This window comes from Musca autumnalis, unplaced genomic scaffold (assembly GCF_047663935.1).
Source record: "Musca autumnalis isolate F117 unplaced genomic scaffold, ASM4766393v1 scaffold_5, whole genome shotgun sequence".
Taxonomy (NCBI): Eukaryota; Metazoa; Arthropoda; class Insecta; order Diptera; family Muscidae; genus Musca; species Musca autumnalis.
Genome location: NW_027412088.1, coordinates 46563756 through 46589701, shown reverse-complemented (window position 1 = coordinate 46589701; position 25946 = coordinate 46563756). Strand labels below are relative to the sequence as shown.

At 36.3% G+C, this 25946-nt stretch overlaps 1 protein-coding gene across 8 annotated transcripts in view; it reads right to left on the bottom strand.

Annotated features, from left to right (window-relative positions):
- Window positions 1-25059, bottom strand: part of Sin3A (SIN3 transcription regulator family member A) — an 84684-nt gene extending 59625 nt beyond the window's left edge. For all 8 annotated transcript variants that reach the window (XM_073989183.1, XM_073989189.1, XM_073989186.1 and 5 more), the window contains exon 1: window positions 24159-25059. The gene's annotated coding sequence lies outside the window, so the exon portion shown is untranslated. The remainder of the gene's footprint in view (window positions 1-24158) is intronic.
- Window positions 25060-25946: the final 887 nt, after the last annotated feature.

Sequence of the window (25946 nt, the reverse complement as noted above, 5' to 3'; positions counted from 1 at the left end):
CTCCTCTATCCAGAAGAGAGGCAGGCATAAAGTAATACAAAACAAACAAAAACGTTGCAAAAAAAAACATTACAAAAATATAGAAAAAACAACGACGACATAGTTTAAAGTTCAAGTTAGAAAGGCGCATGTTTTTCATATCATCACTAAGAGTGGTGGACACTACTAGAAGAAATGCGGAAACGATAACTTTTCACATATGAATCGACGACGTAAAACGGCATACCAAACAAAATACAAGGTACACAATCTACAATTATTCTCAACAACAGTGTGATAGAAATGAAAATTTGGATGACGATATCAACTGTAGGATTACACAGTGTTGCATTAGGCTACTTTCACACGATTATCATAAATATTAAGTAACCAGACAACACATCAATTTAGGGAAACAAAAACATTATCTGAAGTAAAACAACATTTATACTAACACAAAACATAACAGATGACATTTCTATTTAGAGGATGTCACAGTGGTAACAAATTTGTAAATATTAAGCGGTCTGTCAACACATCAATTATGAGTTGTAGTGGTAGCAGCTATACATTTATTGGAAATGGGTAGAGGTGACAGTCATTGGCCGAATGAGACTCGGGTGGTTCGGCTTATAAATCACAATAAGGCCACTTGTTATAACTATATGTTAAATAATTGTGTTTTTTTCTGATACTTGTTGGATATCCAGGCCCATGAATACGGGTACCAGGTATTGACATTTTTTATTTACGAACATTCCCACACCTCACTTTTCCAAATTAGAATTAGCGGAGAGTGTCACAGTTCGCCAGACGTAACCTTCGTATTACCTGGTCTGACAAATGTCGTCATCACCTGGCAACCCGTGATTTCTCTTGGGTCAGATCATCTCGCCATAAGTGTCTCCATCAGCAGACCGCCCGATTTCATCACCTCTGAACGCCGCACTTTCGTCAATCATGGGAAAGCCGATTGGGCGAGTTTCAGAGAGTCCACTAATCACCACTTCACCTGATGTTCGGATAGCGGAATGGGCGTTCCGAGGCACCATCACTGCTGCAGCCTCTCGCCATATACCTGCTGGTCGAATACCCGAAGTGAGACCAAACATCCCAGCAGAGGCGGCGAGATTAGCAAATGCTCGTGACGAGCTTTGTCGACCCAGCCCCGACGACCCCAGAGTCAGGGAGCTAACACTGGAAGTTAACAAGCTGGTTGGCGAACATAAGCGGAACAAGTGGTTAAATCATCTGATGAGTTGCAACATTGGAGCCGGTATAGGTGAAATGTGGGCAACGGTTAAGTCGCTCTCGAACCCTGGAAGAATGGAAGATAGGACCTCAGTCACGTTTGGCGACGTTACGTTGACTGACCCGAAGAGGTGCGCCCGTAGCAAAGACACTTGAGGCCTTGCTCCTCCCCAGTATCAGAAATAGCTATCAAGTTGCCGATCATCAGCATGGATTCCGTAAGCAGCACAGCACGACAACAGCGCTGCACGCCATTACCACATATATCTGTAAAGGACTCAACCAGAGACGGCCGTGCGATAGAACAGTGATTGTGGCGCTTGACTTATCAAAAGCCTTTGATACAGTCAGGCACTCCACGCTGTTTGAGGACATTGAGCAGACAACCCTCCGGCCAAGCTAAAAACGTTGGATAGTCAACTATATGTGTGGACGCCAGTCGTACGTGGAATTCAGGAATAAGAAGTCCAAACCCCGTAGAGTGAAACAGGGAGTTCCCCAAGGTGGGGTGATATCTCCGGAACTGTTTAACCTCTACCTCTCCTGTATTCCACCCCCTCCAGACGGCATTGAGATCGTGACGTATGCGGATGATTGCACGATCCTGGCGTCGGGTACCTATCCTGATGACATCTGTGAGAGACTGAACAACTATTTAACCGATCTTACCACCTTTTTCCATTCGAGGAATATGCAGATTTCCGCCACAAAATCTACAGCCACTCTGTTCACCACATGGACAGCGCAGTTTGGACGTGAGTTGAATGTCGTGGTCGACGGTAGCAGAATTTCGACCACAAACTGCCCTAAAATTTTAGGGGTCACATTCGACACTACATTCACGTCGTGCGCACGCGCCACAGCTATCTGCGACAAGTTGGGGTGCAGATAAAGAAACCCTGTTGACCGCATATAACGCGATAGGTCGGTCTTTCGTAAGCTATGCGGCATCAGTACGGTCCGCTAATATAAGTGCAACGCGATTGAAAGATATTCAGTTGACCATCTAGATGAGGTGACAAAGATTCCTCCAGCAACACAATAGCAAGATTTCGTTGCAGTTCTTGCTCGGATGTTACCGTGAGAGCCATCCTAACACACTTAGGCATGTCAGGAGGGATATTCATGATCTAGAAAGAGAGGTCCAGTTACAAGAGAGAACCCCTATTTCAACAAATAGCTTTCACACGGATGCAGTCGCAGATGCCATAAACAAATATCGTATGAATGCGGTCCTCGGAGAACATCCCCCCACCTATCGCAACTGAGGAGCGTCAGTTGCCACAACAAACCAGAGTAGTTTTTGCTCAACTACGCTAGGTATGCTAGATGCAGACGTCTAAATTCCTATTCAACAAGGATTGATGAGACTGTGCAAACATCCTCCCAGCATGCGGCACAGGCTCGCTCACGACACTAACTCCAGTAGATCTGTGGTTACACATCCCATCGAATCACCCACATTCCTAGAACTGGCGATAGACACAGATTAAGCAGATGAATGGACTTAGAAATACTACAAACACTATTAAAACAACAACAAACCTGAGTAGTTTTGACTCGAACTAGGCTCGGAATGGTGCAGCCGTATGAATTCCTATATGGCAAGGATTGATGACACCGTGCAAAACATCTGCCCAGCATGCGACACAGGTCCGCACTGCATCTTTTCAACTGCCCTGTCAAACCTACTCAACTAACTCCAGTAGATCTCTACTTACATCCCATCGAAAAAGCCACATTCCTAGGACTGGAACTAGGGCCAAACCTTAGCTTAAATCTACAGGGGAAATTCAGCGACTACTTATCACCAATCCAAAGATTTGAAGATTTTGAGGTCGTTATCCCTAGTAGAGATGACTGGATCCGTAGTAACCCTCCTCTGGACGGTCTGGCTTTCTACACAGACGGTTCCAAGATGGAAGAAGGTACCGGAGCTGGCGTCTACTGCGAAAAGCTTTGTCTCGAATACTCATATAGGTTGAACAGCGACTGTAGTGTTTTCCAAGCAGAAATCTTCGCGATCAAAATGGCCGCAGAGTTGATAAAAAGTCTGAATGCAGAAATCTTTGAACCGGTGACTATCTTCGTTGATAGTCAGCCAGCTCTTAAAGCCATCAAATCCTCCAATATCAAGTCTGAGGACGTTCTTGAGTGTAGAACTGCTTTGGCGAACCTCACAAACGCTGTCCGACTCTGCTGGGTACCGGGGGGACACTGTGACATTGTGGGAAATGAGAAGGCAGATGAACTGGCAAGGTATGGATCTCAATCAACAAGTCTAGCAATCACTGATTCAATCAAACCACCCATATGTCACCTTTTTCGGAGAGTGGAGACGTTCTTTGAAGAACGAGCCAAGGAACTATGGCATAATGAACCAAGGTGCAACGTGTCAAGGGCCATTTGGCCGACTCTATCAACAAACAGAACAACTTCACTCTTAAATTTGAACAAGTCAGAAATCAGGGTATTGACGGGAGTCATTACCGGTCATTGCAACATCCGAGCTTTTATCGGCAAATGGCAGGATGATGGCGTGGACTATTGCAGGCTCTGTGAAGACGAGGAGGAAACGGAGACTATTGAGCATATTTTATGTCGCTGCCCGAGGATAACTCGAAAGCGATATAGATTAACAGGAGTATGCTTTCCTCCAAGCTTAACCTTCTACTAAAACATGGAACCAACAATCATAAACAACATCATCAAAAATTTGAATTGGCTGGGACGGCACGACCCATAAACGTAACCATTTCTCTGGCAGTTTTCTACCATCACCAAATAAAACATCCTCCTTTCTTTATTACATCTTCATCTTCAATAAGCCATTTATTATTACTTTCCCAACCCCACGCTGATTTTTGTTCATAGCACAATTACCAAGGTAGATGATAAATTGAACTAGTCTCAAAAAACATACGGCAAATTACAAATTTATTGTTTAATATTGAAAATGTTAGTTTATTATGCTACTAATGCTAACTAATGAGCAAATAAAGAATTATTTTATCGTTTAAACATTGCAAATATTTGTCTTGGTAGGTATCAAATCAAATTTATTTTTTCCGTATCGTTTACAAATTTTGACATTTTAAATTATTTTTGTAATAGCAATTCACCGATGCATCTACCTTGTTTCGTGTCTCAGCTTGCAATTTTACATTTGACATTTTTGAGTTGTATACGAGGATTTATGCCGGATAAAACCTGGTAATGCACTAAATCCGACTAATGAAGTCATATCTAAATCGCCTATTAAGCAGGAAAACGAACGAACAACAACAGTATACTCGGGAAACTACAATTTCGACGTAGTGAATAACCTCATCTACCTAATGAAACCAAATAACATGCGATTTTAAGTATGAAAAAATATTTTTCAAATATCCGTGCTAATATGTATATTGATCCGAAGCATGAGAACTGCTACAAACAAATGAGACAGTATTTGCTTGCTGTGTTTGGGTATTGAGCGTAACTTGTAAGTCTGCAATAATGCCGATTTCTTCTAATTGTTGTAGGTAATTTGTTTACGAAATCTTTGGTATGCATATATTTAACATTCAATCAACATTAATTCAATGAATTACAAGCTATCAATTCTTCAAAAAGAATTTATTTTGATTGAAATGGTGCAAGAAGTCTATTATATGAGGCGAACTTGATGTGTGGCTAGGCCGTTTTACTTTTCACAATATTAACGGCGTTGACGAGAGCATGGTACAATCATGGTACAATAAGAAAGGTAGATGCATCGGCGAATTGCTACAAAAAAGCAACTTATTTTGTAATGTAAACTGTCAAAATTTTCGCCAAATGGTCTCTTGCTGTCTCTTTTTATCACTTGTGTTTGTCTATAAAGTGTAGACATGCTATCTCTTACTTACCGAATCATATGGTTTTTTGTTTTGATTTTTCATGGCGAATTCATAGTTTTTTGACGTTTTAGATTCGATCAGCTGGGCTGAGGCATATACATTTCTAATTGTACCATGGGTACAATTAAAAAGGTAGAAACAACGAAGTAACTTTTTTTGTAATGTAAAATGTCAAAATTTTTGCCAAATGATCTCTTGTTGTCTCTTTTTATCGCTTGTGTTTGTCTATAAAGTGAACACATGATATCTCTTACTTACCGAATCATATGGTTTTTTGTTTTGATTTTTCATTTAGAATGCCTAGTTTTTTGACGTTTTAGATTCGATCAGCTGGGCTGAGGCATCTACCTTTTTAATTGTATCATGAACGAGAGACATAATTTTACTTTGACAAACATGAACTCTTAAAACCATAATTAATCGGAACTCTTAAATCCATATTAATCAATGAAATAAATTCATTATAGCAAAAGGCTACAAATAACATGATTAATGAGCGTTTACTTCATTTTATTTTCTCAATAAAAAACCAACGGATTGGTATATAAGGATACACCTATATTACCCTCCAAAGTTTTTGGCACTTTTAAAAGAAGGCCCGATTGCAGGAAAACTATACGTGTTAGAGAAAAAAGTTATTTATTAAAAAATGCTTAAAAAGTCTCAAAAATATAATTTTCACAGGCAATTTTAAGTTTTCCCTCAAAAAAAAAAATTCGGCGCTAAGTGGGCTAAGTACGAAAAATTATTTTTCAAATATTCCTGCTTATATATATTTTGATCAGAAGCATGAGAACTGGTACAAACAAATGAGACAGTGTTTGCTTGGTGTGTTTGGGTATTGAGTGTAACTTTAAGTCTGCAATAAAGCCGACTTCTAATGGTTGTAATTTATTTATGAAATCTATGGTATGCTTATATTTAACAAGCTTTCAATTTCGTTTATTCTAGCGAATATAAATAATTCTTCCAAAAGAATTTATTTTGATTGAAATGGTGCAAGAAATCTATATTACATGTGGTGAACTTGATGTGTGGCTAGGCCGTTTCATTTTTCACAATATTAACGGCGTTGACGAGAGACATGATTTTACTTTGACAAACATGAAGGGGCAAGGTAAATATTAGGATAGGTTTACATTAGGACTCTTAAGACCATATTAACACTGTGCAACATTTTTAAGGTGATCTTGTGCAAACAATTCGAACTGTGGATTTTTTGAAAGTACAGACCCAAACGACAAGAAACCCTAGTTGGGTTTTGTTCTGTTAGATCCAGCTCGGATTTTATGGCCCAATCTAAACATGGTTGATAAATAAATAAATAAATATTGAGTTTTTAAAGAAATTCGGGGTTATATCTCTGAAACCAATGCGAATCTTCTTCTGACCTCTGAAGCAAATTTGTAGATAAGGACAAGGATACAATATTTGGAGAAATAATGAACTCGAAAAACTACATTAATTGCCTAAAATTTCAAAATATATGCAAAAATACCACAATTTTTATACATTACGCACTATTTCAGTAATGGAAATATTTTCCTCAAGATTCATCCACAAGGAAATATGGAAATGGAAAAAAGGAAAGAAAATGCAATGTTTAGAATTTTGAAATAAGAACAATAATGGTTCTTCTTTATTGAATGTGTGAAACAGGAACGACCGCTTACCAAGGACAACAGTACTGGTTGATGCTCAGTTAACAAGTGTTTATTATGAAGAATATTACAATGTATGTTTAGTAAGGAAATTCAGAGAGAGAATGAGAGCATACAAGGTACAATTAGGGATGCCGAATAGAAATATTTCGGAATACTGAAAAATAGAAATAGGGTTGCCAGTTGGGGAAATCCGGCGTAAACATCCCGGGCCCCTTGCAGTATCACTGCAATAAAACATGCCTTGACTGTACCGTGTACTCTCTCATTGCTTTTAATGTGTATTAAAAAAATGAAAGAATTATTAAATGAATAATGAATTATTACAATTTTGAACTTAAAATTAAAGAATTTAAAGTAAGAATTTTCTGCCATGGTGATCTCAGGATAAGAGGATCGGATCCATTGTAACATCGATTGGCAGCTCCCCTTCGGAATATGGCATTTGCAGGAATCTGAAAAGGAAGTTTGTGCTTTGCTGGTAGGAAAATACAATAGTTCTTTCGAAGTGAACGAATAAATGAGAACTTAGAATATGATATGGAACTTGTACTATGGAATGAATACAACAATATAGAAAAACCTCTTTGGAAATGCAAACTTTGATTTGTTCTTTGTAGATAGTATAAAAATACGGAACATGTTTGCTTGAGGTATAACTTCGAATTGGTACCACGGAAGGTGTACAAAGGAATAGAAAATCCGTGGTGAAGACGCAAACATGCTATATTTGTACTTTGGAAGTAGTACAACAAAAGGAAATTATGGAATTCGCATCCGGATGGAATTAATGCATGGATAACGTTTGGAATGGACAGTGTTTCCACTGGAGCAACACTTATTTTGGAGGAACCCAGGTGAGCGTATGCGGACGTACATGTGGCTATTCGCAGGTGGAACGGAATAAAAGATGAGATTCTTGGAACGGGGAAGAATCCGAAAGACTGTACATCAGTGTATGTAGAATAATTGCTATGACTACGAAGTTTGACCGCATCTGGAATCAGACGATGTACTCGGATTGAATATTTAGCTGATGGTAACACACTTATAGTAAAAGGTACGAATCGGATTGCAGCTTAGTCCGAATGTGTACTACAAAGTACACCACGCAGGGCTTTGCTTGCATACGGAATTATGAATGGAACATTATCAGCTAGACCATGGAAAATGCGAACAGAGCAGTACGGGTTACAAACGACAAGTAATGTGCCGGTTTGTAACTGGAATTCAGGAATTGCGTCACCTGGGTGGTTGCTAAATTGATTTATCTGGGATGGAGTATGATTAGAGTCACGAATGTTGGGTATATGGATAACGAAGTTGCTTCGGATAAATCTCAATTTTGGAGGATAGTTTGGCAACTTTGAAACCCGCCATAGACTCAACTTTGAAGTCTTATTGCCGAAAGTAATCAAATTCACCTTTGGAGTTAGTTGGAATCTATTTAATGAAATATTAGCATTTGTGGCGACATTCATTAAGGAGTAATCTTTCTTAGAACAGAGAGGCATAGTTGGAAATGTCTCGGTCAATCGAGTAAACTTTGGAATTACTTTATCATATTCCTTATAGTGCGGAATATGAAACTTATCTTCGGAATAGATGACTATTGGATCGGATTTAGAATACCTATGGAATGGAATTTCGTCTTGTGAACCAATGTATTTTGAAATGGTTTTATCACACTCCATCGCACAAGAAAAAATCATGTTCTGGAACGGAATAATGTATGCACGAAGAAGCCTCTCGGAAGTGGAGGACTTCTTTGGATTTGAAGCATGGTATACACGAACTTGATGAGTAACACGGGAAGGAAATTCATCCGGGAAGGAAATGGAGGGCTTCTCTGGATCGGAATCATGAAGTCGAACGACTGAATGAGTGACACTGGAAGGAAACTCATCATGTAATGGAAGAATGGGAGTATCAGTAGGCCTCTCGGAATTGGAGGGCTCATTTGGATAGGAATCAATAAGTGCATGAACTGGAAAAGTAACACCACAAGGAAAATTATTCACTAAATCAGCACCTAACAGACCACATTTGGAATTTGGAGAACAAGTTTGAATGCCTTCAGTGGAACAAGTGGACTGTATGGAAGAACATGGAGTAGAGTTGACATTCAAATCAAGTTTGGGAGTTGTGGTAGGTGACTGAGTCGGTGAAAGAGTGTTACCGGAACCATCGTGGAGCATAACATGATGTCGCTTTTGACAATGGACACATGTATTTTTGGATGGACAATTTCTCACACGATGGGTTTTGGAGAAACAGTTGCAGCAAAGACTTAACTGTTTAATCTTTGCCGAACGTTGTCGTGGATTCAAGGAAATAAATGTGGGACACTTTCGAATTGTGTGGGAAGCTGAGGAACATAGCCGACATTTTGGATCAGAACATTTGCTTTGAGCAGGAGTCGGAATATTTGCAGCGTTTAAACTTGGAGATACGCCTGAATTCTTAAAATGGAGCATAACTTGTTCTAATCTCGCTAAGCATGCAGTATACGTGATCGACGCGTTGTGGAATTTCTCGTGAAGTCGATCTAACTTCGGAGGATTATCAGATCTTGTATTTATTTGCTGTTGAAAGCATTCATCAAATGCGGATCTTATATCAGACCACGTGGATTCCAGCTCGCTGATGTGAATTCTCACGAGCTGAGGAGAAGAGAGTGGAAAAATGCCACTATCCAGACAGGAATTTAACTGTACAAGCCGGCTAATGGAACCTATGAATTTAGGATAGGCCATTTTGCGATTGTTCACGAAAATGTTGGGAGGAGGAAAATATTAGGAAAAGGATTGTATATTATGATGGAAGCTTCGAAACAGGAATCAAAAGTATGAAATAAGAGAATCCGCAAAGTATCGAAGAACCGGAAGAAATTCGTTCAATAATGGAACACCTTACGCTGTTAACTATTTTCTTTATAAAGTATGCAGCAGTCGGAAGTTATTGGAAATATATAATTGTTTCGACAAAAGCAGGAAACGATCACAAAACGTTTGAAAAATTAAAGTTTTTAGGTTATTAAGGTATTTATATAGCGCCACCTAGCGGAAGAATGGAGCACTAGAGATCAAGAACAATGAGGATAAATGGAAATGCTGAATAGAGTAGGGAAAATCTCCAAAAGTTTAGAAAATAATTAAAAATAAAGATTTTTCGCTTATTTTAATAAAGTTTAAGGCGACCTCTAGCGGCGGTATGCGACACTACGTCTCCGGAAAAACATATCTAGTTGACAGTTGGGTAGAACTTTCGAAAGAATTAGCAAAATTCCCGAGAAATTGAAAAGATAATGGAAAATGCGTTCTTTGGAGGTATTTTGTTATTTTTGGAGCGCCACCTATCGGCGGAAAATGGAGATAAGCGTAACGGTGAGTTGTCGAATTGGATAATAACTCCAAAGAACCTGAAATAATTTCGAAAACCACGAAAGAGTTGGAAAAAATATGAAAACAATAATATTTTCCAGATATCTTCGTATATAAAAAGCGCCCTCCAGCGGCAATATGGATAACTATATGTCGGCAAGAAAGAGGTAGCTAAACACCTCACCTCTATATACACGATAATATATAAAAATATTATGTGTCACACACAAGTTGCAGACCGACCATATAAACGGGCTTGGTGTAGGGTGTACTGGGAACAGTTTTATCTCTGTTGAGTTAAACCAGGAATAGTTGGATAGATCACTACTTGTTGACTGAGTGAACTTACTCAACAGTAATGAAGGAGAAAGAATAGAAGTAATGTGCGTGTGGGTGTTTATATGAAAAGCAGTGCTGCTGGTAAGGAGACTGCAATGCTGGTTGGGTCTCTAACAACAACAACTAATGTGGTAATGAGTCATTACTAATGACTGACCGCTTGTTGAATAAACACACCAACAAATCAATAGAAATTGAATTGAAATGCTCTCGCGACAAAGTGGAAAGAAGAAATGTAATGCAGACAGCACACTGTCACGAGTCAAAAAAACCAATTGAATATTTAAATTGTATTTGGATGCGAGGAAATATAAAAATGAAATGCAAGAAAATTATTATTTCAATGGGAAAAAATAATAATCTTCGAACCAATTAAAATGAACAAATTAATTGGGTATTGAAAGAATAATTAAATGTTCGAATTTAATTGCATGGAATAAATTGAACTTTTTGGAGAAAATTGGAAAGAGAATTCGGAACACTGTGCGCGAAATAAAATAGAAAAATCAAATTGCCGACGGCAAAACGCACTTGAACTTTGGACTTGAATATCACCTCTTGTATGCACTATTGTTTCACTTTAGGGAATCGAATATACAAAGCACAAACTTACCTTTTTATCGATGAAATTGAAGATGGAAAAGAATGGAGATGAAAGTATGGATGAACTTGATGAAATCTCAGCAACAAAAACTCGAATCCGGTTCGATTAGGACCAAAATGAAAACGCCAATTGTGGGTGTTCTCACTAGAATGAAGGGCGGTTGGGTTTCTGCTGTAAGCCTCGAAAATATTTCAGTAATGGAAATATTTTCCTCAAGATTCATCCACAAGGAAATATGGAAATGGAAAAAAGGAAAGAAAATGCAATGTTTAGAATTTTGAAATAAGAACAATAATGGTTCTTCTTTATTGAATGTGTGAAACAGGAACGACCGCTTACCAAGGACAACAGTACTGGTTGATGCTCAGTTAACAAGTGTTTATTATGAAGAATATTACAATGTATGTTTAGTAAGGAAATTCAGAGAGAGAATGAGAGCATACAAGGTACAATTAGGGATGCCGAATAGAAATATTTCGGAATACTGAAAAATAGAAATAGGGTTGCCAGTTGGGGAAATCCGGCGTAAACACGCACCGTATCTCCAAAATCGTTAATTTTTTCTGAATATTTTCTTTTGGAAAAATATTCCCTGGAATGTAATACACAACTCTTTAGAACATGTCATTGTTGTAAAATGCCTCTATCCCGCTGTTTTCAGTACATTTTTCAACGACGATTTAATAAACATGTCAATAATGTAGTGAAATCCGAAATGCGAGAATAAACTGTTGGTGTGAACTGTGTTTGAAATACGTGTTGTAAAAGATATGATGCAAAATACCGCTGAAACAACATGAAGTAAGCATTTTAGAGTTTCAGAATGTTCTAAAGAATTGTTGAGAACTTTATTTGGAAGATTTTTGCAAAAGGTTACTTGGTTCAACTCCCAATAGTTTAGCCGATACTGAGCAGAATTTCAGCAATTATGTAAAATTTTCTATATTTTATAGATTTTGATGCCCTACATGGAGTTTTCCTTATGTGCTTTCTTCAAAAGATAAGTTCTACTAGTTTAGGGCTACAATATTGCTAAAGACTGCAAGGCCAAATTCCTATTCGTTTCTGAGATAAAGGCCTGATAAATGCAAAAAAGTGTAGATTTAGCCCAGTTTAGATGAGGCCATAAAATCCGAACTGGATCTGACAAGACAAAACCCAACTAGGGTTTTTGTAGTCTAAATATGTACTTTCAAAAAATCCATACTAGAAGTTGTTTGCATTTTCAGTGTTGCACAGTGTAATCAATGAAATAAATTAATTATAGCAAAAGGCTGCAAAAATAACATTGTTAATGAGCGTTTACATTCAGCCCAATCATGAATGAAAATTCCGTGCGGAACAAAAAATCCGCATGGAAAAAAATTCCGATGGAGAAAAAGTAGGTATCATGAAAACGCTCTCAAACATGTGTTTTCCTCCAAAAAATATCTCCCTTTTTACAAAAAATCTTAGTATTTCCCACAAACTTTGTAAAAACATGCAAAATAAACACTTTTGATGGGATTTTATACTAAAATCTTTTACTTGTGGTTGGAAATTTATTAAAAATTGAACAAATTTTACAAAATAACATCACTTTGCAAACTCAGTCACTTTCCACTTTTTGTACCGATCAACAATGGGATGAGAGAATTTTGGACATACAAAATTGTTGCACAACAATTATTGAAAAAAAAACACTGGATAAAAGCATATTTTCAATTATTTTTATTTCAGAATTCGTATTTTTTCAATTTTTGCCATTATTTAATTAAAAACACTCGTTTCTACATTCATGATAGTGGCAGTTCCATAGCACAATGGAGTCAATTGCACTGTCTTCTTAGAAATTTCCAATCACATCTGATGTTTTTCATAATTAGTAACATCTTCTGAATGTCTTTGATGTATAAAAGTGTAATTTATTTCATTAAATTGGTTGATTTTTGTCTAAAAACACAAAAACTTAATTTTTTTGTTTTCACAACAATTAGGGCACACAAGGTATGAAAAAGACCCTTCAGTGCTGCCAAATTCAATGATTATTTTTCTCACATTATTCATGATAGGAGGAATGTTCTCTCGAGAAAAATCTATTCCGCGAGAGTTGTATTCCGCAAGAATATTCATGATTGGGCTGAAGGTGAACTTGATGTGTGGCTAGGCCGTTTAACTTTTCACAATATTAACGGCGTTGACGAGAGACATACTTTTACTTTGACAAACATGAAGAGGCAAGGTAAATGTTAGGATAGGTTTACATTAGGACTCTTAAAACCATATTAATCAATGAAATAAATTAATTATAGCAAAAGGCTACCAATAACATGATTAATGAGCGTTTACTTTACTTTATTATTATGTTTTTTTTTTTTTTTTTTTTTTTTTTTTTTTTTTTTTTTTGTTTACAGAAAAGATGTGTAGATTAGTTTTTTTAATAAAAAAAAGGTTGATAAGAATGCACTTGCTACAATGGAAAACTATTTTGCTCCATGAAGGAACATTGCATGTTTAGTAAGTAATTCTCTCCTCTGATTGTAGGTGGTATAAACGAAATTTTTCAACATTTAAATGTATCACATACCAACCTCTTTTTAATAGTTTGATAAATATTTTGGGGGGCGATTGAGCCAAGGCAAGAAAATAAAATAATAATAAAAAAACAACATACCACAATTCAAAAAAGATGTCAAACTTGTAAAACAAGTTCCTCTCACCACATCATACCAATAACAACAAACATTTTGGTGGTGGTGTTTGGTGTGCCTCTGTTTGTCTGTTGCTTTTCCGTTGCCGTTTATTTATCGCATTTTTGGTGGTGGCGCTGCTGGCCAAAGTGAATAAAATTTTCAGTTTCAGTTAATATTGTGAATTGTTATATCAACAGTTTCTTTTTCACAAGAAAAGATTATGATTGAACTGACTGGCGGGTTTGTTCCGATATTACCACAATATATATAACAAATCGTATTATTTGTTTGGAATTTAATTAAAAAAAAATAGACTAAAGAAACTAATCAAAGGCAATTTTCGAAAGTTTGGCAATGGAAGAAGCACCAGCCAGCACATTGCAGCAAATACGAACGTTATTAGCAACAATAGAAAATAGGTATTTTACAATTTATGTTTTTTGTGTTGCCATGGTTTCCATTTTCAATGTGAATTGGTTTTGTTACTCATCATCAGCCAGCCAGCCAAGCAGTCCTCATCATCATTCGATTGGTTCATATTTGCCGGTCATTATTTCGAGTTTTTTTTCAGTTGAATTGGTATTTTTAGTTGAATGTGTTTTATTATTAGACTAAAAAAACATAAAGAGATTGTTTTTTGCTGCCACTAAATAGGTATATAAACATTTATTAAACATAACATGCATTTTCTTTAATTGTTTTAAGAAGCAATAAACTTAACAAGTGTGTATTACAAGTTTAAGACAAAGTGTTTAACATTAATTCAAAAATTTAGTTGAAAGAATTTGACTAAACAAAGCCTTGATATTTGAAAATATATATGTTTTATTGGAGTTTTAATATTAAGAACCGAAAAAATATATGTATGTTTTCTTACACGGCAATGCTAAACTAGCGCGGTCTAAATTTTAAATTTAAGTTGGCCCATTTTCTAAGCCACACTCTCTATAAACATGGGAGCAAGTTGACTGTAGTGGCTGGATTTGAAACTATTTCCACAAAAAGTTTTCAAAAATTAAATTTTTGTCGAAAATAGCCTACCTTCGGCCGGGATTTAAGACTTTCTCCTATGGACAGATGCTAAACAGGGCTAACGCGATCATAATTTTTTCAACATTATTTTTTTGTCAAAAATCATATGGTTTTTTTTCGGAACTTTCGAAGCCTATATCTCGGGAAATACGGAATTCCCATGAATGATATATATATTGGTGTAATCAGCATTCCAAGACCTACCTGTTGACAAAATTTCAAAACTTTCTGAGTCCAGCCACTACATTCTCTTATGCCATTTTTCGGAACAAATTTCCATTACCGACAGGTTGCAATTTTTTTTTTCAAAAATCGTAAGTTTCTTTTAAAAACCGGCCTTCGGACAGGAGCCAATCTCGGGAACGGGAACAAAATTAAAATTTTCTTTTAAATTAAATTTTTTCTCTTTAACAAGGGATTTTTCGGAACTTCAGAGGCCCATATCTCGGGAAGTATACACTTCCCCAATAAAAATTATACAGCATTGGAATCTGCATAAAAAGCACTATCTGTGGTAATTATTTCACATTTTTCCGAATACTGTCGGTAAAGAAAAGATATGCCAATTTTTGTTCGTGCAACAACTTTGATGTGTGGCTAGGTCACTTTACATTTTATTTTAAATGTCACAATTAACGTCACTGATAAGAGTGGTTTATTTTGCAGCCATAAAAGAACGGAAAAAAGAAATCACAGCAAATCTTATATTTTAAACTCTTCCCATTTTAAATACATTTTAACACACTCCAATGTACAGGCGGACTTCTTTAACCTTTAACATAAAGCCACTGGACGTTTAAACGCCTGCAAAAATGGTTGCTACATTTTAAAGAGTATTTTCTTAATCAACAAATAAAAAAGTGTCGGTTGGCTTTGCCGACCTCAGCCAATGTGAAGCGAAACTTTCACCTCCGGACAGATCGAATGTATTTAAGGTCTCTTCAGAATTTTGTGATCCTTTTTGGACATTTGAACTTGCCGACAAAAATGTGGATTAGGAATTAACTGCACTAAGACACAAATGTTGAACTTTTGTAGGGCAAGTACCCTTAGGGAGGACCGATATGGGCCATTTTAGAAGTTAAACTATAATATTAGGAGATCCAAAGTTTAGACCAAATTGGTTGTCCCATTCAAGTGATATCGTCCTAGCATTATAGTGACATTTTTTAAATATTGGGGAGAAGTACCGAAAGTTGTGGACCGGTATTGCCTATGAAACTAAGTTTGGATAGAATACAACGAAGACCAAATGTTGGACCAAATCGGTTGAACAGTTCGAGAGTTATCGTGCTCTCCGACCGCCACATATGGTGACATAGGGGTTTTATACACCTTTCGGGCTGTTTTCCCAAAAAATATGGACTTGCCCCTGAAAAAAAATTTACCTTCGTAATGGAGGTAGCGAATGCAAATCGCTTCAACAAAAATCAAAGTGATTCAAGAGCAGGTCGTAAAGTGAACTTATCCGAAATTTTGTGTGAGAGGTACCACTAGGAGTAGACAAATATAGTCCATATTCGAACCCGATTTATATCTGGTAGATATATTAGGATGTGCAAAGTATGGATTACATCGGTCACTCCCTTCAAGAGTTACCGTACCCAGCAAAATTTGACGGAAGGGGTTCTTTGCGATGACGTGATTTCATGTCAACCAATGCAAAGGTTCAAAGGAAGTCGTGAAAGATCCGATCTTTTCATTAGGATTTGAAGCAATGCAAAGGAAGTCGTGAAAGATCCGATCTTTTCATCAGCATTTGTACCCATTCCATCGATCCAATAGAGATGATGTTTGTGTTTTTATTTACACACCTGTTTATTTTCATTTTGGTATGTTCCAGTACTGCAAAAATCTACTAATTTTTTCTATTTTTTCCGATAACATAAACGAAAATTGTTATCGTAGTAAAAATAAGTAGATTCTTGCAGTTTCTGGAACAGACCAAAGTTGTTAGAACTGTCGTCGTGATGTTGTCTTACATTTCCTGCATATCAAACAACTAAAACTTCTAAACAATTGGTATTATATGAAGTCCCAACCATCGAGCTAAAAATAGAATCGGACTGCACACATTGCTATTTTAAAAGTTCCCTTGTCTGTTCTAAATCTGACATAGAATGAAATCAATCAAATCTCGCTTCTTGGAATTTGAAAAAAAAAGTCCGAAACGAAAAGGAACAAGAATCTGAAAATAAAGAAGAAACTACTTTTGGAAAGAAACAATAAAAAATAAATTAATTAAGCATAAATGGTATTTTCCATAAAAAGTCTCTTCTCCCCGTTCGTTACATTTTGTTCTTAGAGATCCCTAAAGCAAGCCGGGTTGTAGATCCCTACATATTTCCGTCACTAAACACAAGAGTATAAATTACCAAAATGTTGTTATAACAAAATTATAAAATAAAAGTAATTTACGAAATAAAAATACTTAAAGGAGTGCATTTGGAGTCCATGTCGAAATCTGAACTGGTGATGGGAAGATACTTGAAAAAACCTTTTGTAAGATGAAATAATATCAGTTGCGGAGAACGGAGGAAGTAATCTTTTGCGTTGCAGCGGTGGTGATTACATTGCAATTTTTGATGTAAACTTTTGAAAAACTAAACTGATAAATTAATTGTAGCTATTTCATGAATTCGTTTGAATTAATAAAGAGTTTTGTTTTTCATGAAAACCATATTTCAATACAGCATTTCCATTTTCCAAACAAGACATGAAAATTTCATGCCAAGGGGTTGGTGAAAATGACATGCCAAAGCATTGGTTAAAATGACATGTCAAAGCATGGGTGAAAATGACGTGTCAAAGCATTGGTGAAAATGACATGTCAAATCATTGGTGGAAATGACATGCCAAAGCATTGGTGGAAATGACATGTCAACGCATTGGTTAAAATGACATGCTTAGGATCCAGAAAAGAACGTCATCTTTTGGGGTCCACGCTCATATAAAATTCATCGATGAAGATGCTAAAAAGATGACATGCTAGATCACTTGCACCCATGATTGAATGTCATCTTTGGCATCTAACATTTTGCTGGGTATAAACAAATTTTCCAAACATTTTTGAACTTTTGTGGGGGAGGTACCTGAAGGAGTGGACCGATATTACTAAGGCCAAATTTTGGACCGATTCGGCAGATCCGTTCTAGAGTTATCCTGCTCTCCAACCACCTCACATGGTGCCATAGGGTTTATTTTACAACTTTCAGGGTATTTTCTCAGGAAGTATGGACTTGCACCTAATGAAACTTATACCGTCGTATGTAGGGCAGTGAATACAAGTTGATAAAACAAAAATCAGGGAGATTCGAGAGATGGCCCTAAACTGAACTTTTCCGAAATTTTGTGTGGGAGGTACCCGATTGTGTCTATATTGAAACATTATCTAAGTCTGGTACACATTCTACGATGGGCAAAGTATGGACCAAATCGGTTACTCCCTTCAAGTGCGCACAAATTTTCCGAACATTTGTGGGGGAGGTACCGGAAAGAGTGGACCGATAAAGCCCATCTTCGAACTTAAACTAAGTTTGGGCAAAATATTATGAAAGCCAAAATGTGAACCGAATCGGTTCATCCGTTCGAGAGTTATCGTGCGCTCCAGCCAGACAGACAGACGCACGGACATTGCTCAATCGACTCCAAATTGTCTGAAACACATTTCGTCCAAACATACTTGGGGTCTAAAACCATTATTTCGATGAGGCACATTTTGCCCGTATGAAAGTGTATATACCCTCGTTAGCATAAATGCCGAGGGTATAAAAATGGTCTCTTCATTACGAATTTTCTTTATAAAGAAGAAATTCCTACAACTGGAGATAGACTCAGAGACAGATTAAGCAAAAGAACAAATGATGACCACTATAACTTATCCCACGGCAGCGGGTTTTTACTAGAGTTGTGCCAAAGGAACTATATGGAACTATCTCGTTCACTTCGCAGTTCCAATGGCTCACATTTTTTCTTTGAAAAAACTGCGTATACTTACTATCACACGTTATATTTCATGATGTTACTCATACGTTTTGGAACTAGTACAATGAACTAGGAACTAGATTACCCAACTCTAGTTTTCACGTACCGGATTGACCTGAAACCAAAAGTGTTTCGGCCAGCGGCTGCCAACCCAGCATTAGATGCTGCTACAACAACATCTATAACATACAAACTGAGTGAGTATCCCATTAGGATGGAACTTTGCACAACCTAAATTCCTTTTAAACGGACATTAAATTTCAAGAAGGACAATATTGGACAACACCTTCGGGTTGGACAACACCTTCGTCAGTCACAAAAGTTCAAAATGTTTGCTTATTGTTTGTGTATTGTGAAATATCTGAGCAAATTTAAAAAATAGTCCTATGGCTATGGTCACGTAAGAACCTGTTTAATATACCTTACGTTTACTTTTCCGTTTGTAATTATAATTTTTATTTGTAAAACTATTCATTTTGAGTGATTCGGATATTAAAACCTTTATTTGTAATTTAAGGTAATTTTGTTTCTATTACATGTTATCAACTTGATGTGTGTATAGGCCGCTTTATTTTTCTCACAATCGGGCATCATTACCGTTTGATGAGAATTTACTTTTGTATAATAAATTTATTTGATTAAGGACCGTTCCTAGTTTTCTCATCTTTAAAGTCTATTTTTGCTATCCCTTACTTTAAGAAAAGTAGGAAATATAAAGCTCGCATTACCAGGGATTTGTTATTACATCTCCCAATAAGCATTAACGGCATAAATTGATTATACGAACAGCTGGCACAAAAATGTGAAATTTTTACCATGGGTAGATCTTCTCGTCCTGATTACAAAAATATAAAGCTTTTAGGGGGAGTCCATACTTCCCAAGATATGGGCCTCTGAATTTCCGAAAATTCCCTTACTTGGAAAAAAAATTACAATTTAAATGAAAATTTTGCTCCTCTGCCCGAGATTTGGTCCTCTCCATGGGAGAAAGTTTTAAAATATGGCCAAAGGCCGTCTACTCGAAAAAAAAATTAAATTTAAAAGAAAATTTTATTCCCGTGCCCAGAGATTTGCACCTGCCCACAGGAGAAAGTCTTAAAACCCCGGCAGAAGGGCGACTATTTAAGAAAAATTTCCATTTTTAAAGAAAATTTTGTTCCTGTAGTGCGTAAACTCGACTTGTTCCAATGCATCTTCTCTTTTTTAATTGTAGGTGTAGCAGTAAATTTGGTGTGTGGCTAGGTCGCTTTATTTTCTCCCAGTGTTAATAAAAGACGGCGTTGAATAAAGGCACTGAGTTTTATTTTGACAGTCGTTAAAAAGTAATGGCTGAGACAATGGCACAATAAAGGTAGATGAATTGTTGTGGTAATGTAGTCACATTAAATTCGCAAAGAAGTTAGATGAATCAGCCCAGCTGATCGACCATAAAAAGAATACAAATTAAAAAATATATACTTTGAAATCACTGCACAATTAAAAGTGATTAATTAATTCAGACATATCCGAACAGAATTATTCATAAAGGTAGTTTGCACAGATTCTTGTTTGGTTTGTATAACGTTTTGAAGAAGTTAGTCGTTAGAGATAGACGTTAATGGTTGTTACCAGGTGAAGATGTTAGAAAAGTTTTTCAACTGGATCAGGTGTAAATTGGCATCTCGTCCACCCCCTTTTATGCAAACAACTAAATTAAAGAATAAATCGACACCTCCAAATAATAGTATGCTAAGTCTAAAAAGTGAGTTTTGCAGGAGAAGCTCTCAAAGTTTGGAAATTTTTTTGAACTTCAGTACTATGCTAAGTCAATATTTGTTTATAACTTCTGTTCGGATTGACCGATCATTACCAAAATTAGATAGAATTTAAGTTAAAGGACGTTCGACACCTCCAAATAATAGTTTGCTAATTCTGAAAAGCGAGTTTTGCAGGACAAGCTCTAAAAGTTTGAAAATTTCTTTGACCTTCAGTACTATGCTAAGTAAATATTTGTTTATAACTTCTGTTCGGATTGTCCGATCATTACCAAAATTTGACAGAATTTAAGTTAAAGGACGTTAAATATAAAAATGTAAAGAACTTGAAAACATGCTAAGTCGACTTAGCATACTATTGTTTGGAGGCGTCGAAATAGTGTAAAATTTTTGTTGACCTTTCAAAATGAGCGTTTCTTTTTTGTTTTTGTTTTTTTTTTTTTATTTTTTTTTTTTTTTTTTTTTTTTTTTTTTTTTTTTTTTGTCTACACTTTCTATGGAGAACATTTCTATGTTAGCGGGTACGTAATTGTAATTGTTCCACAAACATCCCAGATGGGACACGGGAGATTTCTCTCATATCAATGAGTGCACCCCGATTCATATTAACTCAATGATATGGGACCTGCTGTTCATTGCCGAGTCCGAACGGCGTGTCCTAAGACACCACTTGTAGAGAAGTTTTACAAGGCTGAAATACTCAGGAAATGTCGCCAACATCACTGAGGGGTATTTTGTCACCGTTGAAAATTTGATGTTGCTTGGCCTGGGAATCGAACCCAGGACCTTTAGCGTGCAAGGCGGGTGTGCATACCATTGCACCACGGTGTCGGGTACGTAAATAAGCAAAATTTACGCTTCTGGGGCACTGAAAATCCGCGTGTAACCCATGAAGAGCCATTACACCCGCTCAAAGTCACTGTATGGTGTGCTGTTTTTACTGGAGGAGTCATCGGACCTTTTTTCTTCGAAGACGTCGCGGGCCAAACGGTTACTGTGAATGCTGAGCGCTACAGAGCAATGATCAACGAGTTATTTTTGTCGCATCTTCATGAATTGGGATTGGAAAACATGTGGTTCCAATAGGACGGTACACACTGCACGTGCCACAACCGATATGATGAAGGATGCATTTCCTGGGTGCCTAATCTCCCGTTTTGGCGATTTGCACTGGCCAGCAAGATCGCCTGATTTGACCGCGCCAGACTTCTTTTTGTGGGGCTTTTTGAAGTTGTGGGTTTATGTCAACAAGCCTCAGACTCTTTCAGCTCTTAAAGACAATATCCGTCAAGAATGTGAGCCATAAAAAGGGCTCAAATCACAATAAACTGTGGCGGCGGCCATTTATCTGACATCATATTCTCGACTTGATGTAAAAAAAATTAAAAGACCAAATAAAAATAATCCACAAGAAGAATCAAAGTTTTTCATTTTTTTTTTAATTACAGCCAAAAAACATCGGGCGTTTACTTTTGCGCCACCTTGTACAAATTTCCAGTAATAAATTATAAATTTTCGATAAAAGTTTCACGTGTTGCTATCGTCACCCTTTACATGTGACAAATTTGATTTGTGGCTAGGCCACTTTATTCTTAATGTCAACACACCGAACGAGACTGAGAGAGAACGAAACGATTTGCAATCGGCATTTTTTATTAGAAGAAATAATTTGAACGCTTTGGAAGTAAAAATCATTTAAATTAAGAACAAATAATTTTTATTTACTGTTTGTTGTACATTATTACAAAATAAGCCATCTGTATAAAAGAGAATCAATCAGTCTTATTATTTTGATAAACACAAGATGTGGGCCACAATAAAATCGTTTGTCGTTTGGCGAATTTTGTAGGTAAATATGAATTAATTCACTCAATTAAAAAAAAAAATAAGTTAAATACGCATTTTTTATAGGTCAATTATAAAAAATAGAACATAAAGGGCAGACAATTTAATTAAAAGTCTTTGTTGATGCCATCAAACCATCCTCCGTCCTAGGTTAAAAATTTGGCTAATCAGTTTGTGTTGTCCACAGAATGAAACAGAGGTATCGGCAAGCAATGATAACATTTCTGGAAATCTTTAACCTCTACCTTTCCTTTCCGATGTAACATTTTGAAGATGTCTTTGGACATGGAATACCACACCGGAATAGTAGAAATAAACACAAAATAGGTACATACTAGACGTAGGTATGTCCACCGTGGTACAGTGGTTAGAATGACATTCGGAAGACATTTCCGACATACAAGACCCATATCTCGGGAAGTACGGACTTCTCCCGGAAAACACTATATCATTCAGAAGACGATAACAGGAAAAGGCAGTGGTGAAAATTTCCAACCGATTCGAGAGGTGCCGCTAAAGGACATTTAAGCCGTTCAATTGTACTTAAACCCCTCAGTGTATTGTTAGCCTTATTTACTTAGAAAATTGTCAATTTTTCACGTTTTATTACATTTTTACAGTTTCCTAACTTTACTTTTTTTATTATTTGCAAAACTTTATCTACCCCAAACAACAAACAGAGTTGACATAACTGCCGTTTGTTCTCTCTCATAAAATGAACGAATTTCTTGACGAAAATTGGCAACTCCGTGGCGTGACGTTAGTCAATGTAAAATAAAAGAAAAAAAAACAAAACAGAGAAAATACACTGTAATGAGTACAACGACGTCTATTTCGCCCAGTAGAGTGAAAAAGACAAAACTAGGCATAACCACCAATATGCCATATAGAAAGAACAACAACAATGACTATAGCCAGTCAAACACATATACATTGTAATTGTAATAGGTTGTAGTATAAAAAAGAACAACAAAAGAATAAAAACAATAAAATACCTTGTTGAGTTCTGTTAATAATTCAAATAAAAAATTCTTTGAAAAGTTAGTAAATTATTTTTCTTTGAACTGGACAAAGATTTTTTTTTAGTCGGAAAACTTTCATCTCCAAATAACTGAAGCGAAAAAAAGCAACTATTATCACAAATAAAATGTTTCTGCGGCGATTTTTTTAATAGAGAAAAACAACAACAAAAGGAGGTCATGTCTTTGGCTTTTTTTCATCAAGCATTAGAGGAGAAGAAACCAAACCAAACCAACGAAAATATTGTGTTTTACGGCGCTTGCTTGTGTTGTTGTTGCCTCCTCTCACTACACTACAAGCGGACGAGTCAAAAGAGTAGCTAGCAGGCCGTAGCACCAGCCAGCAATCAAGTAGTGTTATATATTGATAATTCTTTTTTAAATAGACATGAGAAGTATAACCTCAAAAAACCAAAGATGTACTAAAAAAAGAGATAGAACAAAAAAAGCAAAACACCTCTCCCAGAGGTAGGAGGAGGAGGAGATGTCGAAGGAGTAAAAATGCATTGACAGCAGAAAAAATAAAGAATATGCAATGCAATTATTGCAAACAAATGAAATCGATCGCCTTAAAATCTGCCCAAAGAAGTTTTTCTTTGTGTTAACTTCCATATGACAAAAAACACCGAAAAAGGATTTTTTCCCCAAAAACAGCAACACACTTTGAGGTTATGAAGTATGTTTATGCCGTCTATTATGCCTTTTATCTTTCAGATCCACCATATGTATATTGAAAAAATTGCAAATAACTCACCATATTGTTGAAAATTCAAGATGCTCTGCACAACCTTTTGGTTTTTGTTGTTTTTTGAACACAGCTGCAGTTTTTTTGCTTTTTCTTCCAACAGATGTATATAGTTTTTCTTTCTTCTTTAAATTATTCGTTACCACTTGCCACTTGTTTTGATATACAACAATTTTTTTGTGCTCGGAATATAAATTTCTATTACGTTTTAGGAAATATTTCCGAAATCCCCTTCACAAAAAACCAACAGCAAAGACATTTTTTCTTATTGAAAAAAATTAAAACCGACCGTATGGGGTTGTCCTCTACGTCACTCACATCTACTACTACTCTATGGCTCGACGTGTGAACTGTGCTGCTGTCGCCGTTGCCGCTCTGGATGAGTCGCCGGACGGACCGTGGTGCTTTTTCCGTTTTCTTCTAAACTCGTGGCACCAAAAAGCCCACGTTTTTGGAAAGAAAAATGTAGTTATTGTATTTTGTTTCTACTGCAAAAATCCTCCTCAACAGCTACAATTCCCAAGAATATTTGTGTTGGCACACTCACTCTACTACTCATGTATCAAAAACTAAAGTAGTCGTCTTCCCAATACACTTGAATTTTTTGTCACTTTCGCCATTTTGTTAAGCAACACCTTTTTCGAGTTTTCAATTCGAAAAATTATGTATTTTTTCCAAGATTTGAAATTAAAGTTTATCGGTTTTTCGAGGCAATTATTCACCGCAACTTGTATTCTTTATCTTTTTAGTATTTTTTCAAATATTTTTTTTGTTAATTCTCTTCTTATTTTTTTTCTCTGTGAAAAAACTAGCGACACGATATGAATAGAGAAATTGAACGCCAGCTGACGACGGATCTTTGACTGAACGAACTTTTGCAATATGGCGCGCGTATGACTGAACGAAACATGGGACAAAAACAATAAAAACGTCGTTCAACAGGGTTGATAAAATGTGTATTTTTCGTTGTATTTTGGGGTGACATGTCGAGTGCAGGGGCCACACGTCAATTTCTTTAGGAATGAAATATTCTTTTATTATTATGAAGGAATGCTACATACAATTTTATTATTAGTACCAAGTTGGCTTCGAAAAAGCTAGACATTTCATTGTGGTAAGCATCCTATTAAGGCCTACATTCACTATCAGTCATGCTATCGAACCGATGAACCCGTGTGCATGTCAAGTGTGTAGCAAAGCCTTCAGTAAATACTCGAAATCTTGAAATTTTCCTCTAAAAATGAATTAATTTTATATTTTTCTTTGTTCCTTCACAAACATTATTTGTTTTTAAAAATTGTATATTGACAATTTGAAAATAAACACAATTCAACATACTAATTGGGGGTTCATTTTAATATAATATCAAAACAGTTTTGATTTTCTTCTGTCTTGAAAAACTCACAAAATTACATATGCTCTGTTCCAGAACCTGCAAAAAGCTACTATTTCTTACTACGATAACATTTTTTCCTTTATGTTATCGGAAAAAATAGTAAAAATTAGTAGATTCTTGCAGTACTGGAACAGACCAATATACTATCACAAATGCTGTCGGGCAAATTTATAGTGAGTGGAGGCCTTTACACACGAAGATGTCTGGACATATGCAAAATCATAAGTCAAAACAGTAGAAACTTCGTTCCACAAGGTTGAGAAAAGTTGTATTTTTCGTCGTATTTTGGGTAAAGTCCAATTTACATATGCACATTAAATGATTTCGTTTTACGAAATCCTATAATCAAATGAAGTGCATTTACATCTGTTTTTTGCGTCATTTGCTTACGCACACAATCG